At 38.5% G+C, this 17966-nt stretch overlaps 1 pseudogene; it reads left to right on the plus strand.

The window, feature by feature from the left end:
- The first annotated feature begins 536 nt into the window (after positions 1-536).
- LOC122341371 lies at positions 537-17302 on the plus strand (annotated as a pseudogene).
- The last annotated feature ends 664 nt before the right edge of the window (positions 17303-17966 follow it).

Raw genomic sequence — 17966 nt, forward strand, 5'->3', positions numbered from 1 at the left:
ATATTTAATTATAACATTAAGATACACATTTTATACATTTCTTGCAGGAATCGAGCCTATGATTATTTGATGCAGTGCTGTCCGTTATTATTTTCCTAGTTAGAAATAATTTCATTAATGATTAAAGTTTATTACATTTGTACCATAGCAGCTTCACTCAAAGAAGTCTTACATTGCATTGATCAAAGCTCAAAGATCACATTTAGTTCTGACTTTTAACTGAAAAATAATTAAATGAATGCCACTTCAGAAGGCCCGTTTTCTGTGGCGCCTCGGCGTTTAAATAAATTTACAGTGTAATAGCGTGCATTGTCTCTTTGTTACGGCCGCAGGAATATGCATATTTTATCATCCACTGTGGTGAAAACCGTAAGACTTGCACATTTAAGAGCGCGAGAACGAGCTCCCCAAAATGCGTGTCCCGGGTTCACCCGAACACACGTTTTCTTTTATCTACCAATGCATCATTTATTTTTTTTCACCATTTTTTCTGGACTGAGTAGTGACTATGAGGTGTAGGAGTTAAGAGACAAGAGATGTGGCGAGTATGGCAAACTCAGAAGTGTGATAACGCAGTCAAGCTGCACACGGCGTCCTGCATCATGTGGACAAAAGGTCACCAGTATCAGGCAGACAAAGAGAATAATGAATTTTTAACTTGTGCGAAGATAACAATGCCAACAGCAGCAGCATTTGAAGAAGACAGTAACTCTAATATTGTGGACGCATGGATGGTGGCCTAGGAAATGTATATAATATTTAATAAAGTATAACCTATAATGTGTGTGTGTGTATGTGTGTGTGTGTGTGTGTGTGTGTGTGTGTGTGTAAATTTTTAAATCTTATAAAAACACAAAATTACACTTCCATCACATTCACTTTTCTCAGGTTTAAGTTATTTTAAATATATGCACTTCATAAAAGCTGCTTGAATCATTATTCTATTATGAACCTGAATTTTGTCATTAATTAGGCAAAGCGAGCCGGAACAGGTTGTTCATATATGTCGTTTAATTCAAGGTGCAGTCGCACTCTTAAGTGTAATTACTATGCTAAAATAATCATGTGAGCACAAAAAGCTTTTGCCAGTCTCAACGTTTAATCAAAATTGCATGGATTTACTGCGCCTGTTGGTTTTTATTTGGAGGGAAGAAACCCGCGTTTAAAGCTCTTACCTGGCATTAGTTCAGATCAGCTTTCTGCCAGATGTTCAGTAACCGCGAACGAGCGATAAATGCTAGCGACATGACGCTGATTTCAGATCAGCGCCACAAAAGCGTGGAGACTGCGGTTTATGATTGTGCAGGCTTCAGACAGACGGGTCCATACTATAGCGCGCTGGCTCCCCGGTTCCACCAATAAGACAACGGCACGTTATAGTTGGTGTAACGGACCAATCCAGACGAATAAAGGGGGCGAACGCTGCAGGTGGGTAACAACAGTTGCCGAATTGGAGACGAAGCGCCATAGCCACGGTAGTCGTGGTGACAAGAACCCAGCAACGAGAATCAACAACAACAACCCCGATTCATTGACAAAAGCGTATTAAATCAAAGTACCACTGGAAAAGTCACTCGGAATAAGAGGTGATTCCGTTTTTATATTTCTTACGAAGTCTCAGTGCGTGAAAAGAGAAACAGAAACAGGTGCGAAGGATGATGATATTTTTAGCGTCTATCGACGTCAATAATCATTATCGTTGAGCAGGATTGCTAAGCGATCGTGTCCAGCGCTGGAACGAACGCGTCTCGAAGGATAAACATTATTCTGCAGCAGCCTCAGCCGAAGCTGCTCGTTGTTATGACGATATGCTAGATAGGTTGTACAAAATGGCGAGGTATTTATTTTGCAATAGCCGTGAGTCTCATACATTGCTGGATAGCCACCCATCCGTAGCGCTCGGCTAGCGTTGCTATGGGCAAAATTGTTATAACGCTGTTGGCATAGTTACATCGACGAGCACGTTGACATGTATAAAGCAGACGCTTTCTCCCGTTCTTCACCTTTGCTTGACCAATCGATGTTTGTTGGATATGAAACCATATATGATATAATGTGCAGTCAGTGCATTGTAAATGACGATACAAAACAGGACATTTGACTGCGCAGGTGCCGGGGTCGAAATGTTTGCACGACCACGAGTAGGATTCTTTTGTGTGAGGTGTATGCCATGTTACATTTATGCGTTTGGTTTATGGATAAACTAACAAGGTTCAAATGGTTTATTTAGTGACATTTTCTGTTTTGATTAAATGATGCTTTATATGGATAAGCATACTTATGTTATAGAAGCCAATGGCTGTTCATTTATGTAAGTCACATTTTATTTGTATTATTATTATGCATCTTATCATGTATTAGATCATTACGTCTTTAGTATAAATGTTGAGGTATTATAGAAATATATGCATTCAGGTGGTGGATGTGGACATCTCCCTCCTAGCCAGCGATTATATAAATTATTATTATTGTATTATAATTATGTAATTATGTAAGATATTTGCTTATGTGAACTACATCATATGATGCAAATTGATAAAAAATCATAAGCTAACGTTATAACTAAACAAAGAAGCAAGATGTATACAGACTTGTTTGATCTGATTATTGCATAATTGAATCATAAACTAGGCAGATTAGAACAACAGAAGTAAATGAAATTAGTACTGACATGAAATTTGACATTGATATTTATTTTTATTGAGGAGGATATTTGTAAACCTGGAACACAAAAGCAGTCATAAGTAACAGGGCATATTTGTAACATTAATGCCAGTAATACATTGTATGGGTCAAAGTTTTTGATTAAGTGTTTTATGCCAAAAATCATTAGGATGTTAGGTAAAGATTGTGTTCTAAGAAGATATGTTAATTTCCTGTAATATATCAAGACTGAATATTTGGATAAGTTTAAAGAGGAATTTTACATATATATATATATATATGCCTGTATATATATATATATATATATATATATATAACTGCATAACATATATATGTAACAACTACCTATTGTGCCCTTCAGGTGTATCTCAGCAAATATTGTCTTATGCTAAAAAACATATAGCAGTAGAGCTTATTTATTCATATTTCAGATGATGTATAATTCATCAATGATAAAAAAATTTACCCATATGACTTTTTGTGGTTTTGTGGTCCAAGGGTCACATACAAGGTTTTTAATAACAGATGGGATTGAATTTTTAGGAAGTATCAAAGAAAAGAAAGCACTTACCTTTTGTGTGTGTGTGTGTGTGTGTGTACTATGTTCTTGACAACGTGATGTATGGCCTCTATTCATTTTAAGCAAGTTATCAGGTTTCTAGTAATAGGACACACCAAATGCTCTTGCCTAACTTCCCATACTCTTCTTTATGCTGGCCCAACAAAAGGTTGTAGTCTTTAGGGGCTTTCTTGGAGACCACATGACTGTGCCAAAGGTGGTGATTTAGTGATGCAATGAAAACTCAAGACACTTTGTTAGTGTTGTGTATTATTATCATCTTCATTATTATTATTATTATTATTATTCATGCTTAGAACCTTCTACATCAGTGCAGAACTCGCCACCACACCTATTGACAATGGTGATTAGCTATGACATGATGAAATTAAAAATGATTGCATGGCTCTCTGAGAAATACTGACTGGTCAGTGACTTGCGTCACTGGAAGTCTAATATTCCCCAATGTCTGAATATGAACCTCCTCATCTAAGTTATTAGAGCCAGAAAGCTTTCTTCCCGCATTCTCTGCGTATCACACTGCTAACTTTCTCTGCAGATTGCAGTAAATGAAGCTAAGTACTGGTTTTAGTCTCACTGTATTTGCATTTAAGACTGCGATTTACACATTTTCTACTAGTTACGACAACAAGCGAATCACGATTTTGGAAACCTCAAAGCAGTGTACATTTAACAAAAAATGATTTTGCTGAAAATCCTACTTTGTAATAAGTGGATTGATTATATTCTTTAAAATCATTCCTCTGGGTTTGTAATCTGATAATATACATTAGGCCAGTTATTATCACAGAATGAACCCTCAAAAAATGAATTTCTCATTTCCTATTGCACATTGTGGTCAATGGCAACCCCAGCGTATGTGAGGAGCTGCACGCAGGCCTCCCAGCCTCAGGAGGCGGTGGCCCAGCTCCCACATCAGGCCAGGCGCTGCTGCGTGGCGGCGGCTCCCCCAGCAATTCCTTGCTGCAGACTTGAGCCCCTACAGGAAGCGGCGCCTCAAGCGGCCCGTGTACCTTGAATGCAATGCAGGTCACGTTGGATAAAACTTCTATCAAATATTAATGCGCTTCTTTTTCTCAATTTTTCCTTTCTGTAGAGGGTTCTCTTCATTCCAGTGACTCTGTGTCAGATTCTAGTCCTCCTGCTGCCGTAGTCCAGACTGGAGTTCCTACACAGGTGGTGCAGCAGGTGCAGAGCGCCCAACAGGTAAGGCTATCCCTAAACCCTAAACCCTAAACCCGTGTGCCCAAATACTAGGGCTGCTCCTAATAGTTGACCGACCGTTATAATGGTGCGTGGCGAAGTCACAAAGTCTGTGATGGCAGATCGGTTACGACTGGTCTATGTGATAATACACGTTAATACACGGTAATAAACGTTAACCGAGAAAAATGCGAGGTGAAGATCCGCTCGCTCACTCCAGGACAGACGGAGGCGCCGGTTTGGACACCGCTCTTACAATACTCTTAAAATAGTTTTTTTAGAATTTCCAAAAACGCTACGTTATTTATTAGCGCTCAATACATCGACGAAACCTTGTGCTTTTGTAAAACGATGAAAGCAAACAGGATGCGCTTTCTGTCTTTGAGAACCTAGGTTGAAACCGTGCGTATACTTTCCTTTACAGACATAAAAAATATATCTATATTGAATGAAACAAAACGTATACAAATTCGTCTCTTAAACCCAAAACAAAAGTTTATCCATAAATGATTTAAATGTTAATGCAGTCTACTTGCTGTTTTTCCCTGAGATAAATCATATTTATTATATCTGCTGGTGATCTGTGCAGGCAATTGAAGGCTCATTATCGTGATTTTGTATGGTTTATGGTTATATGCTTAAAATGAACGACTACTAGTCAACCAGAAATATATGTAGTTGAGCACACACAAAAAAGCAATCAAGGTCATGGACTTAAGCATGTAAATGTTTAAAAAGCTTTTAGTTAAAATGACTTGCATTTCATTTCAAGTATTTTCGACCTGTCTTGTAATATCTAAAAACACACAACTGTGAAAATACAGAAAGCGTCTTTCATACCAAGTTCTTGATTTATTTATTTATTTTTAATTTTTTTTACTTCAGCACAGTCTAATTAAATCAGACTTCATCAGACCGGAAGAAATGTTGTTGAAGCTTAGAAAACTGTGAGAGAATTTTGAAACGCCTTGGCCTCAGTCGGCACGCAGATGGAGGAAATCCAGCACTGCTTGTTGTTTGGGTCTGTTGGAGTTTTGTAGAATAGCAGTTCTTAGAAAAAGGCTTGCCATGCAGTCCTCAAACGAATGAGACATGACGATTGAGGGATTTTGCTGTTGTGTACCATGTTTACCCCGAACAGCACTTGTGGGAGGTAACCACAGAGGAAGCCACTGCTTTCAAAAAACATAAAGGTTTTAAAGACAGATCGGTAGTTTAGCCTGTCCAAAGGATTCTGGTAAATATACACAGAGCTGGATAACAAAGTGTACATCCACAGATGAGCAACTAGATGTCCAGGTGCATATAATGTGTATGTTTCTTAAGATTTATATTAAGATTGAAATAAATGTTCCTGTTTAATCAGCGCAAATCCTTCAACAATTCATTCGCAAATTCAATCCTTCGCAAATTCATCGTCTAAACTCTAATAATTACATTTATAAACTGCAAGTCATACCTTTTTTTTAATAAAAAAAAATTATTTATTCAATAAGGATGCATTAAATTGATTAAAGGTGACCAGGGCATTTATATATATTTATATATTATTATAAAAGATTTCTATTTCAAATAAATGCTTACTATTCCTCAAATACGTTTTCATCACAGGAAATAAATAGATTTTTTTTTTTTTAAATTGTAATAATATTTCAAGTCAAATAAAGTCAATTAAATGCAGTCTTGGTGAGCATAAAAGACAAAAAATAAAACTCTTAAAAGTAGTATACCTAAAACATACTTAAAGGTACATTTAGTCATATTGGGTTTGTGTTTTTCGTCAGCACCTGTTCTATTCTATTCTATTCTATTCTATTCTATTACTAGAATAGCTGGTACTTGTTTACTGTTGGTCTCTCGTTGATCTAAATGCTTCTATTGTTAACTCACTTTAGAAAAAAAGCATCTGCTAAATGATTAAATGTTAAATGCTAATTTAAATGTTAAATGCGGTTAGCTACGGTTTATTTATACATAAGTGTAAGGTTCTGAAAACAGGAGGGTTACTGAGGTAAAGTGAGCGGTATTCAGGTTAACATGTGATCATCTTTGCCCCAGATACATTTTATTAGGCCACCGATAAGACTGAAGTCTTTATCTTATTTTAAACATAAGTGCAATTAATTTCTTCAGGGTAAAGTTAAAAATAAGAGGGTCTGAAAATCTTTTTTAGCATTAAAGCTGTAAACCATGGCCCAGTTTAGATCAATGAGATTGTGGTTCGCCGTTCTCACAGGAGCTTTTTCAGGAAGCTAATGTTTTTCTCTTTTTTTCCCCTGTAATCTATTAACAGAGGTCAGTAGTTCAAGCCACATCTCAGACAACAAAAACAGAGCCGGGCACCCAGCTGAATGTCACCAGCCTACAATCGGTGCACCTGACACAAGAGGTGAGCGCTCTCACTCATATAAGTGTGTGTTATTATGTCAGTAAAGCCTGGCTCTCTCTGCATTTTATGTGACTCCCATTTCATTTTCCAATGCATCTTGACATCTCGAATGTATTGCATTATAGTTCATCTAGAAAAAAGTGGCCTAACTGTTGCTTAAAGTCCCCCTGAATTCAAAAGCACTTTACTTTTTTTGGGTGTTAGTGTCATTAAGGTTATCTATAAGCCAGTGACAGAATTAGCATTTAGAAGATAAAAGCGTTTAAAATGAGCAGTTCCGCTAAAATGGATCAACAATTATTTTAATGTCACCTTGTACTTCAGCTTCACGTCAAATCTTCCGACCGCTCAAATTCTCTCTACAATTTGAAGCGCCCGCCCGCCGGCGAGAGGATTCGGGCGGTGTAAATATGCTCTCGATTTGGGGCAAATGAGGTGTAGTTTCATGCTGAATCCTGGCAGCGGACACAGAGATGCGATCGCACAGAGCAAAATCATATGACAGAGTCAGCAAATATTAAACACTCAGCATGATTATGATCACTCGGCGATATACCGGTTTATACAAATACTGGCGTTTATTTTTCTTATGATACAAATTTTTTAAATACCGCAATACCGGTGTATGTCATTTAAACAACGTCACTTTACAAAAGTAACTTTAGTAAGCGGCGTTTTCTTAGAATATACATACTGACGACTTTTTTTAATAAACCTGGAAGATGGAAGCATGCACTTTTTTTTTGTTTTGTTTTTTTTCCAGTTGCTCAGACGCAGACAGTGCGCTGTATGAGATTTTAAAAAAAAGTACAATTACAGCCAAAACTACCGCAGAGTCGCTCTTTTTTTTAATGTAGCTGCCTGTTTATTTCATCAGAGGATGTTTTGCGATTTATAAATAAGAGTGGCTCCTGGTTAACATGTCAGTAGAATATGTGGTTAACACCTGATCATGCTTAAAAAAAAATAGCGTTGAAACCGGTATAATATATATTTTTTTGTCACACCGCCCAGCACTATGATCACTATTTTGTTGTAGCAAGAGTTTCATATTGAATCTATGGAGTAATCTAGACTGTGGCTGTCAAATGCGGCTTTACCGAGCTCAAAGGCTCTGGCCAGGTCAGATATAAACAACGCTGTTTGCTATTTTTAAAAGGAGACGGGGCTTCTCAATATTTCCTGCCCTGTCTTCCTGTTTCAGTTGAAATTACGTCACTACTCACCACAAAGAACGCGTGCTTAAGGGGACCTTTAAATGCAAAGATTACAGTCGTCTAACTCTCTAACGGTTGATTTCAGGACTCTTTTCTCAGACAGAGAGGAAGTGATGCACAGAGAGAGAGTGAGGTGAAGAGAAAGAGACAGATAGAACACTGGTTGGAGCATAGGCCAGCGGTAGTACTACTAGAGAAAAGCACTAACCCGTTTGGAGGTAGTTTATCCTATGCATCTGTCAACGGAGGTTTGCTGGATTGCTCATCCTGTTTCCCCCCATCTCTGCCTGTCGCCTGTTCACCCATCACCTTATCTCTACCCGTCATGTCAGTGGACGGGCAGACAGACAGGGTCTTCTACACCTCTGCTGCTGTGCCAGATGTGCAGTCTTACCTCTATGAGATGCCCTCAGCCCATAGTGTAGGTGACTTCAGTTAAAACACGGTGTTGTAGTTATAGCTGTGGTCAGTCAGTGAGACCGAGTTGATTGTGTTAGATCCTTTAGTGCAGTGATTTCCAACCAAGGATCTGTGGGGAGCCTAAATTAAAAATATATGATACACACAATATTGTTCGAAAGTTTAGGGTTGGTAGGATTTAAAAAAAAAATGTTATTTAAAGAAGTTTCTTCATGCTAATCAAGGCTGCATTTATTTGGTTAAAAATACAGTAAAAACAGTAATATTGTAAAATATGATTACAGTTTAAAATAACCGTTTTCTGTTTTAAATCATGAATAATTTTTATGATGCAAAGCTGAATTTTCAGAAATCATTGTAATATGTAGAAAAAGTGATATATTATATTTTATATATCTTTTTTTCTTTTTCTTTTCTTTGAAAGCTCAAAAGTAAAGGTTAACAGAAAAATATCTAAAAGATTCAACATTTGCTTATATTAAATATTTTTATATTAATTTAGTCAGTAATCATATTATAATCAGTAATATATTTTATATAAAAATCTAAATAACTTTAATAAATGCTAAATAAATAAATAAAATAATAAATATAATAAAACTAATAATAAAAGCTAAATTTTAGTGTATTGCTGGGGTTTACTTAATAATTAAACTTATCCCAGCATACGACTACTTTTTGTAGAAACTAAGTCTATTTTTTTACCCACAGTATTGATTGTTTTAGTTAAAAAAAATAATTTTGGAGGTTCCCAATATATTAATAACAATAATGAAAATGCTATCCGGTGTAATATGAGTTTAATACAGATTTCTGTACTTAAACCTTACTCCCAAGTGTTGGGGTTTTATTTCAGAGTGTAGATAAGATTAAAAGGTTGGGAAACACTGAATTAGTGCACTGAATGTGGCTGCAGGCATGTTTTTATTGCAGAATTAGGGTTTAAAGCATAACCGATTGTGTCAATTTTGCCTTCCTAATTTGTGTATTGGTGTATGTGCACCACAGGTACAGCAGCAGCTCCAACAGGTGCCAGTCCAGCATGTGTATACCAACCAGGTGCAGTATGTGGAAGGAGGAGATGCAAACTACACCACCAGCACCATGTGAGTGTTTACAGGAACCAACACGTCCTGTGCACATGTGTAGGATCGGGGCTTTTCACACTATACATGCTTCTTGAATTGACAGCTAGCTCTTTGTCATAGCTACTGTTAACCACAGGTTAGACAACTGTTTTAAGAAACTATTAGCACTGCTTGAAGGATACGAATATCAATTGTGGTGTCAAAAGATAGACAGTGTGAAACAAAGTTGTGCTTGTTTGAATACAGACAGTCAAATAATTAATTGTGATTAATTAATCACATGCAAAATAAATATGTATTTATGTGTATATTCATTAATATTAAGAAAAATTAATATTAAGATCGTTATCGTGCTCTGTGTGAACGGGCCTGTTGTAACCCTGCTGTTTTTCTCGCAGTCGTTCCAGCAGTTTCCCGTACACAGAGACTCCCCTGTACACCCAGACCACTGCTGGACAGTACTCACGAGACCACCCCTGCCTCTGGATCCGAGGCCACGTCCCCCGGGAACCCCCTCACCGTCTCCGTGACCACAGGATCCCCCGGGGTGTCCATGTTTGTGGCGGGGGCGGGGCAGATCGTGGCCAATCCCACCACGGCGGCAGGGGCGGAGTCACAGCCGCAGTGGCAGCCACTGGGGCGGCGTCGAACGGTTCGGAGACTCGGGGGCGAGGCTAACGGTAGCAGCGGAGCTACTCGTGATTCAGGGCGGCTACATGCTGGCGGCGGCGGGGACCGGCAGCAGCGAAGCGGTCACGGTTATCCGCACCCCACTGCGTGCTCTCCAGCCACCGTGAGTATAAACGAAGGCGAGGACAATAGCGTGCCGTCGGCAGACAAAAAGGTATGACGACAGCAGGGGCGGGGCTTAATCGTCACTCATCGCCACTCACAGATTCCCCCCCTATCCCCGCCACCCAAATAAATTTAAACGCATGGTGATCTCATCGCTCCGTTCCACCTGCCAGAGAGCACAGTGATACTTCCAAGTCCAAATTTATTTCATTTTCAGTTTTATTCCATGAAGAATGTTTTTTTTATCAGGAACAGCATGCCATTACTATGACGACAGCTGACATGCAGCTTGTCGGCGGTGCTTGCTGAGGCTTTCACTGTGCTGTCGTATTCATCGCTGAAAACATTCAAATTCAGTCATAACCATGTTCATAATAACCGTGAGAGACAGATGGCCTTGTGTTCGACATGTTCCTATACGTGGCGGCCTTCCAGTTTTGCTGCACGCTCTGTTACAAAATTCTTTTAGTTAAGAATTGAGGTATTTTATTGATTTATCGTCTCATTGCATACTCGTCTTGTATGCCACGGCACGCAGAAACAGTTGTCGACAGGCATACAGAGCTGTGTACAAGTGCTCGCTCCTCTCTGGTTTTCTGTATTTTTGCATGTCAATGAATGTCGTCAGATTTATAACCAAAACGTGAGGATGCTGTCAAATGGTTAATCCTGTTTTTTGTTTAAATAATATATGAGTGTATATATTTGTTATGCAGTGGTGTAACTACAGACAGTGCAGGCAGTGCAAAGTTATTACTATATTATTATACGTATAGAAGTATTAATAATACAATATAATTCATCAGTCATTCAGTCAAGCATTTCTGAGGCTGAGGGTTCTAATCCACCCTTGTATGGTTTATTATTATTATTATTTATTATTTACACATATATATTAAATATATTTATATATAATATAATGAAATGTATATATTTTCAGAATATATACTGTATGTGTGTATTTATATATACGTAATAAACAGCACACACATTTAAACAAAAAACTATATTTCGGATATGAATAATTGCGATTAATCGTTTGACAGCACTAGTTATGTTATGTTGTTTTTTTTAAATACAAGAAATTAATTGGTCGTTAGAACCGAATAATTCTGTTCAAAACATTTGTTACAAAAGATTTCGGTTTCAAATAAAACTATTTTCAGTTCATTGAAAAATGATCAAAGTTGAAAAATATTCAAACAGAAAATATTTATTTTAGTGTATTAATGTATTTACAATTAAATAAATGTAGCCTTACTGAACATAAGAGACTTCTTTCAAACACATGAAAAAAATCCGGCCCCCAAAACAGTTAACTGTATGTGATATAAAAAAAAAATAAAACCAAAAAAAAACCCCAGTTTGCTGTAACGTCTACTGAACAGTTTTGCTTTTGATTCGTCTTTTTCCGTGCATTACTTCACACTCAAATTACTCCTACAACTCAAACCTTGAAAGACCAGAAACTTTGTTCCTCTTTTTCAACCAGACTATATGCCAACACGATCTACATACAACAAAAATAATACCAAATGTGCACAAACTCAGAAATTCAGACAAAAGACCTGTTCACAGCACTGTATGCTTTCATGAAGCTGTCAGAATAACAATATTCATATGAAAAGACATGAAATAATGCCATTTGTTACGCATTTGAGGACACTGTACTCATTTAAAGTCGACATGAATTTAAATTTGAGCTCTTATCAACCAGTCAGTTCATGATAAAAAAATAGTTTTCCACTTGAATATTTAGTTTAACTTCAAAATGACCTGAAATACGGTTCCCGAAAGTAGTTTACTGTTGACTTTGAGTGTGTAATTACAGTGTACTTACATGTGCGACGCCTGCATGCAAAAGCATATGCACGGGTTTTGCATTCGGTTGTTTGTGTGTTGTCTGTCTTAGGACATCTTTTAGCCTGGGCTCTCTGTCTGAGTGTGTGTGTGTGGCTGTGTGTGTGTGTCTTATCCCGGCAGCTGTCCTCTGGCCCTCAGGTGCAGTGGTTGTTGGATAATTATGAGACAGCGGAAGGGGTGAGTTTGCCTCGGTCTACTCTCTACTGCCACTATCTGCTGCACTGTCAGGAGCAAAAGCTGGAGCCCGTCAACGCGGCGTCCTTCGGAAAACTTATCCGCTCGGTGTTCATGGGGTTGAGGACCAGACGCCTGGGCACACGGTGAGAGAAGTCAGGTCACATGACATGCAGTTTTATTACTAAATGTCATGTGACCCATCAAAACCCCTCAAATTCTAAGTATTTAAGCACCATTTATACTATACCTTGTCGGGTGTCTCTTTGATTATATGTTCAAATCAGATCGACTGGATGAATAAAAATGTTGGTTCACTCACAAAAGTCACACTATGTTAATACGGCTCAGTCACAGGATACCTCTCTCTCTCTCTCTCTCTCTCTCTGTCTCTCTCTCTCTCTCTCTCTCTCTCTCTCTCTGTCTCTCTCTCTCTCTCTCTCTCTCTCTCTCTCTCTCTCTCTCTCTCTCTCTCTCTCTCTCTCTCTCTCTCTCTCTCTCTCTCTCTCTGTCTCTCTCTCTCTCTGTCTCTGTCTCTCTCTCTCTCTCTCTGTCTCTCTCTCTGTCTCTCTCTCTCTCTCCTCTCTCTCTCTCTCTCTCTCTCTCTCTCTCTCTCTCTCTCTCTCTCTCTCTCTCTCTCTCTCTCTCTCTCTCTCTCTCTCTCTCTCTCTCTCTCTCTGTCTCTCTCTCTCTCTCTCTGTCTCTCTCTATGTCTCTCTCTCTCTCTCTCTCTCTCTCTCTCTCTCTCTCTCTCTCTCTCTCTCCATCTCTCTCTCTCTCTCTCTCTCTCTCTCTCTCTCTCTCTCTCTCTCTCTCTCTCTCTCTCTCTCTCTCTCTCTCTCTCTCTCTCTCTCTCTCTCTCTCTCTCTCTCTCTCTCTCTCTCTCTCTCTCTCTCTCTCTCTCTCCCTCTCCTCTCCTCTCTGTGTGTGTGTGTCAATTAAAGCAGCGGACCTACCTGGAACTACCTGTGCATTAAACGGTTATATATATGTATGCAGTCTCGGTTAGCGTAAGAAACATTAAAAAAACTTTGAAAAAACCTGCAAACTTTTGAATGGTGATATGTCTGCTCATGCGTAGTTAGAAGCCTCCACGATCCTCCGGTTCAGGTCACGCAGGTGCACTGAAGCTTTGGTGTGTTTGTTCCAGAGGGAATTCCAAATATCACTACTATGGACTCATGGATCAAAGCGAGCTCATCTCTGCTCCGTCTGATGGAGGACCAGCAACACCTGGCCATGAGGCAGCAGCCCTTCTCCCAGAAACAGAGGTGGACACACGTGCTCTCTTTCATATCTTGCTGCCAGTCTCTCAGGTTCCTGTGTTTCTCAGTCTGGTTCTGTCTCCCTGAAGACTGAAGCCGGTACAGAAGGTGGAGGGAATCACTAACGGAATGTCGTCAGGATCCGGGCAGCAACAGCAGCAGCAGCAGAGCTCGGGTCTGTCGGATATCAGCACCCAGGTCCAGCAGTACCAGCAGTTTCTAGGTGAGTTGTGACGTCAGTGTGGATTTTTAATATCAGAAATGTAACCTGAAGTGTATGCAAAAGTCGTGCTAATCCCGCTTCTGAATGGCAAATATGAAACGTACCTTTACTTGGGGTTTAATGCAGAGATTTGACCATAACTCAGGGTTAAACATATAAAAAGCCCTCACATGGATTTTTACAACAAATCATTATATTGTTGCTGTTATCTTTGATGTTTAGATGCGTCCCGGGCTCTCCCAGAATTCCCCGATGTTGACCTGCAGGGTAGAGCTTTACCAGAGGGCATTGAGCTGGAACATCTTAAAAGCTTTCAGTTGCTCTACAGAGAACACTGCGAAGTGAGTCTTTTCTCTCCTTCTCTGTTTGAAACCAGAGGTTGACTGTCAGCATCACAATGAATATCTGTGTAGAAGCGAAATATTCTTTCGGGTTGATTTTTACTGATGTTGTATTTTTCTCCAGGCCATTCTGGACGTGATGGTCAACCTTCAGTTCCCTTTGGTGGAGACTCTTTGGAAAACGTTTTGGAGGTTCAGTGAAAGTCAGGCAGGGGACTCGGCAACTCTAGCTGTGTAAGTTTGCTTCTCTGTGCAACACAATCCAACACTACATTTCAAGGTTTCCTGCTTCCAGGACGATTTTATCAAGGTTCTTCTGAGCGTATATAGAGAAATATAAGATAATAATTATCAGAAAATACAAAATACATTTTTAATGTAACAGTTTTCATTTTTTTCTGGATTCAGTTTGATGCTTTTCCAGACTGTGTTTTGATAGTTAAATAAAATTTTATTAATCAAAAAGCATGTCTTAAGTAATTGGCATCATTAAATGTACAATATTAAAGAGCAAGTTTTTTAAAGTTTAACAAAATTTTTTTTTTTATTTTGTTATTTTGTTTTATTTTTTTACAAAATTCAGTTTTCAGTACATGTCTTTGTTTAATTTAATATTTATAATCAAAAGCATCTTTAAGTAATTTATTTTATTTAAAAATAATTATTATTAATGTATTTTTTTTTTAAACTGAGTTGTGTATTTACATATTTCAGCTAAATAAATTGGTAAATATTGCTTTAAAAGTAATGTTTTAATAATATTGTATTAGTAGTAGTACTATGAATACAATATAAGTAAATATTAATATTAATATTTCTATCATGTAATATTTCTATCATGTTTTTTTCATGTTAAACTGAACTTTTATTTTGACGGGTTGCTGTGAAGACCTTTAGGTTTCTGTTTGTACGTTGTAAAGTTTCTCTTAAAAGAAACAGTAAAATGCTCGTGAAGTGAGATTGTAGAAATCATGTTCATGTGTTCATGTACTCATATATTGAGGCAGCAGAAGCTGAAAACACAGCGAGCGTCACATGCCCTTCAGTATGTTTGTAGAAAAGGAAACCGTGCGTCTGCGCCATTCATACACAGCGAAACGCGCAAAGCATGAAGGATTCATATTAAAAATGTATTTTTGCTGCTTAAATTCTACTGACGCTAGTCCATACTGCGCGTTGATAAAAGTGTACTGACATACTTTTGATATATCTGTCCAAAATTTGTCTACATTCTGTGTAATACAGTAAATTGTTTTATAACTAGATTCTGTTCGTGTTTTCTGCATTGCAGAAATCATAGGACCCAACACAACTGACATTCGAAACTTCTTATAGACTGTAATGTTTAATCATTGAGACCTTTATAACAGTTATAGTAGGCTGATATTTAAATGCCTAGTGTTATGATCAAAGCTCTGTTGTATTTAGTTGAACATGTAATGCAATGCAGCGTTCCTCAAAAGTCTGATGGATTTTATTTGGTACTCACATTGTAACACCATTTTTCTAGAAAATGGTGTGTGGATAATCAAGTAAACCTAAGTCGCTTCAGTCCAGTAAGTGTTCATCTTGCAATATTACTATCAATATGTAAGTAATGCTTATGTTTACTTCATATTTTGCAGTAAAAAGACGTGTGTCATGCCCTGAAGGTGGTTGTTTTCAGAATGAGACTAATAAAGTACGAACTATCAATCCTACAACAGCTTGTAGCTGTTTTTCCATCAGCTTCATTAGTACGCAATCATTCAGAGACCTTGCAAATTTGCATTAGACTTTATTGGGTTAAAGAATAATGAGGCAAAATCTATCTGTTTTTTTTTTTTTGTGGCTATCTTAGGCATGACGAGTCTGAGAAGAGACTGCCCAAGTCATGTTTGGTGCTTCTCTGTAAATATGATCCAGTGCTCCGCTGGAGTCGTGACTCGCGACAACACGTTGTACCAGGGCCTGGTGGAGATGCTCATCCCAGACGTTCTGAGACCTATTCCCAGTGAGTTCCCTCACTATAGGTTTACTTTTTACTGTGCAGCAGTATGTGCCACAGCTGGTGGTGATCCATCAGGTGAGTCGCATTTGCCAGGAGCGGTCTATTTTACTCACTCTGACATTCGCCAATTTGGATGTGGGTTGACATTCAGGGCACCAATTACGGGCGAACCGTCCACTGCCACGCAGTCATTTATTTCGCTGAGCGTCTTAACTCTTCCTCCAGGTGCCTTAACACAAGCCATCCGAAACTTTGCGAAAAGTCTTGAGAGCTGGCTGACCAACGCCATGATGAACATTCCTGAAGAGATGGTTCGTGTGAAGGTCAGTTGATCGCAAAAAAGCATTAACCTAACTAAAGCAGAAACCTGTAAACTTTTGAACAGTAGTGTGCGCCCTAGTTGCTTTCAGTACATTTTCAGTTTGTGTTTTACAATATATATGCATCATATCGGCCACCTTTCACCCTGGTATTTCCAACATTAGTCAACCACTACAGTCAATACCACAAAACCTCTGGTTTATAAATGACGTTAATGATAATTAGTATTGACAGGAAGACAAAACTGTGTGGTTGTGACACATAGTCAGAACTGCAGTATTAACCTAGGGGTGCTTTAAAAGTGTTTGAAGACTTGAAAATGCTGCGCTGAGTGCTTTCAGGATTCACTCAACTGTTTAACTTCAGGGGAGTTGAAAAATAAACCTATTTTCGAAAAAACGTGGACGCAGCGTTACTTTAACGGTACAAAGGCCAAAAGACCTTATATGGCAAAAGATCAAGGCAAATCTGATTTCTCGTTATTATTTCCTCTTTCCCCGTGAATTTGTATATGTTCAGGTGACGTCTGCAAGTGCCTTCGCCAGACCCTGCGCGCAGGTACACCTCTCTAAACCACCTGGCCCAAGCAGCTCGTGCCGTGCTGCAAAACACGGCACAGATCAACCAGATGCTCAGCGACCTCAACAGAGTGGATTTTGCCAATGTGTGGTGTGCGTGGGGATCGGACAAACCTCTCACGTTCCCAGTCAGAACCCAGGCTGAGCACTGTACGGGGTTTGAAGTAGAGCTTTCATCTGTCACCATCTGAGATGAACTTGCTTTCTGACATGCAAGTAGGTGTTTGTGGTCTGTCTAGAAGCTAGGAAACGGAAACACAAGTCAGTGTTTAGCATAACATGCTGTTTGTTTTCTTAAAGGTCATATTAAAAAGGTTTACTCAGTAGTCATTTAGTCGATGATTTTATCCTTAAGGGACTTACGGTATATGTATTAAAGGAACAGAAAATTATTCAATTCTTTACTCACTCTCATGTTGTTCAGACTTACATTTTTTTTTTTGTGCACAACGTGAAAGATGGTGTGTGGTCAAAAATACAGTGAAAATCAGTGGGGATGAAACTTTGGTTACTAACATTTTTCAAAATTTTTCAGGTTCCATAGAAAAAATGAAGGTTGGGGTGACCAACATTGGGGTGAATAATGATTGTAGAATTCAAAACGTTTTTGGTTACAATTTGGTCATAGCTTTAACCGCCAGGCCGTACAAAAGGGAAATTCTGAGAGGAATATCAATGTTAGTTGCCTTGCTAAAGGGAATTAAGTTTATATCTTCAGACCAGGATTACTAAGCATATTGGTTGACGTAAAAATGTAGTTCTATTTTACACCTTCATGCTAAGTTCGGTCATTTTGACAAATTGTTAATGTTATGTCTTTGGTCTAAAACATACTGAGCAATTTGATAATTTTGT

The sequence above is a fragment of the Puntigrus tetrazona genome, chromosome 3 (genome assembly GCF_018831695.1).
Source record: "Puntigrus tetrazona isolate hp1 chromosome 3, ASM1883169v1, whole genome shotgun sequence".
Taxonomy (NCBI): Eukaryota; Metazoa; Chordata; class Actinopteri; order Cypriniformes; family Cyprinidae; genus Puntigrus; species Puntigrus tetrazona.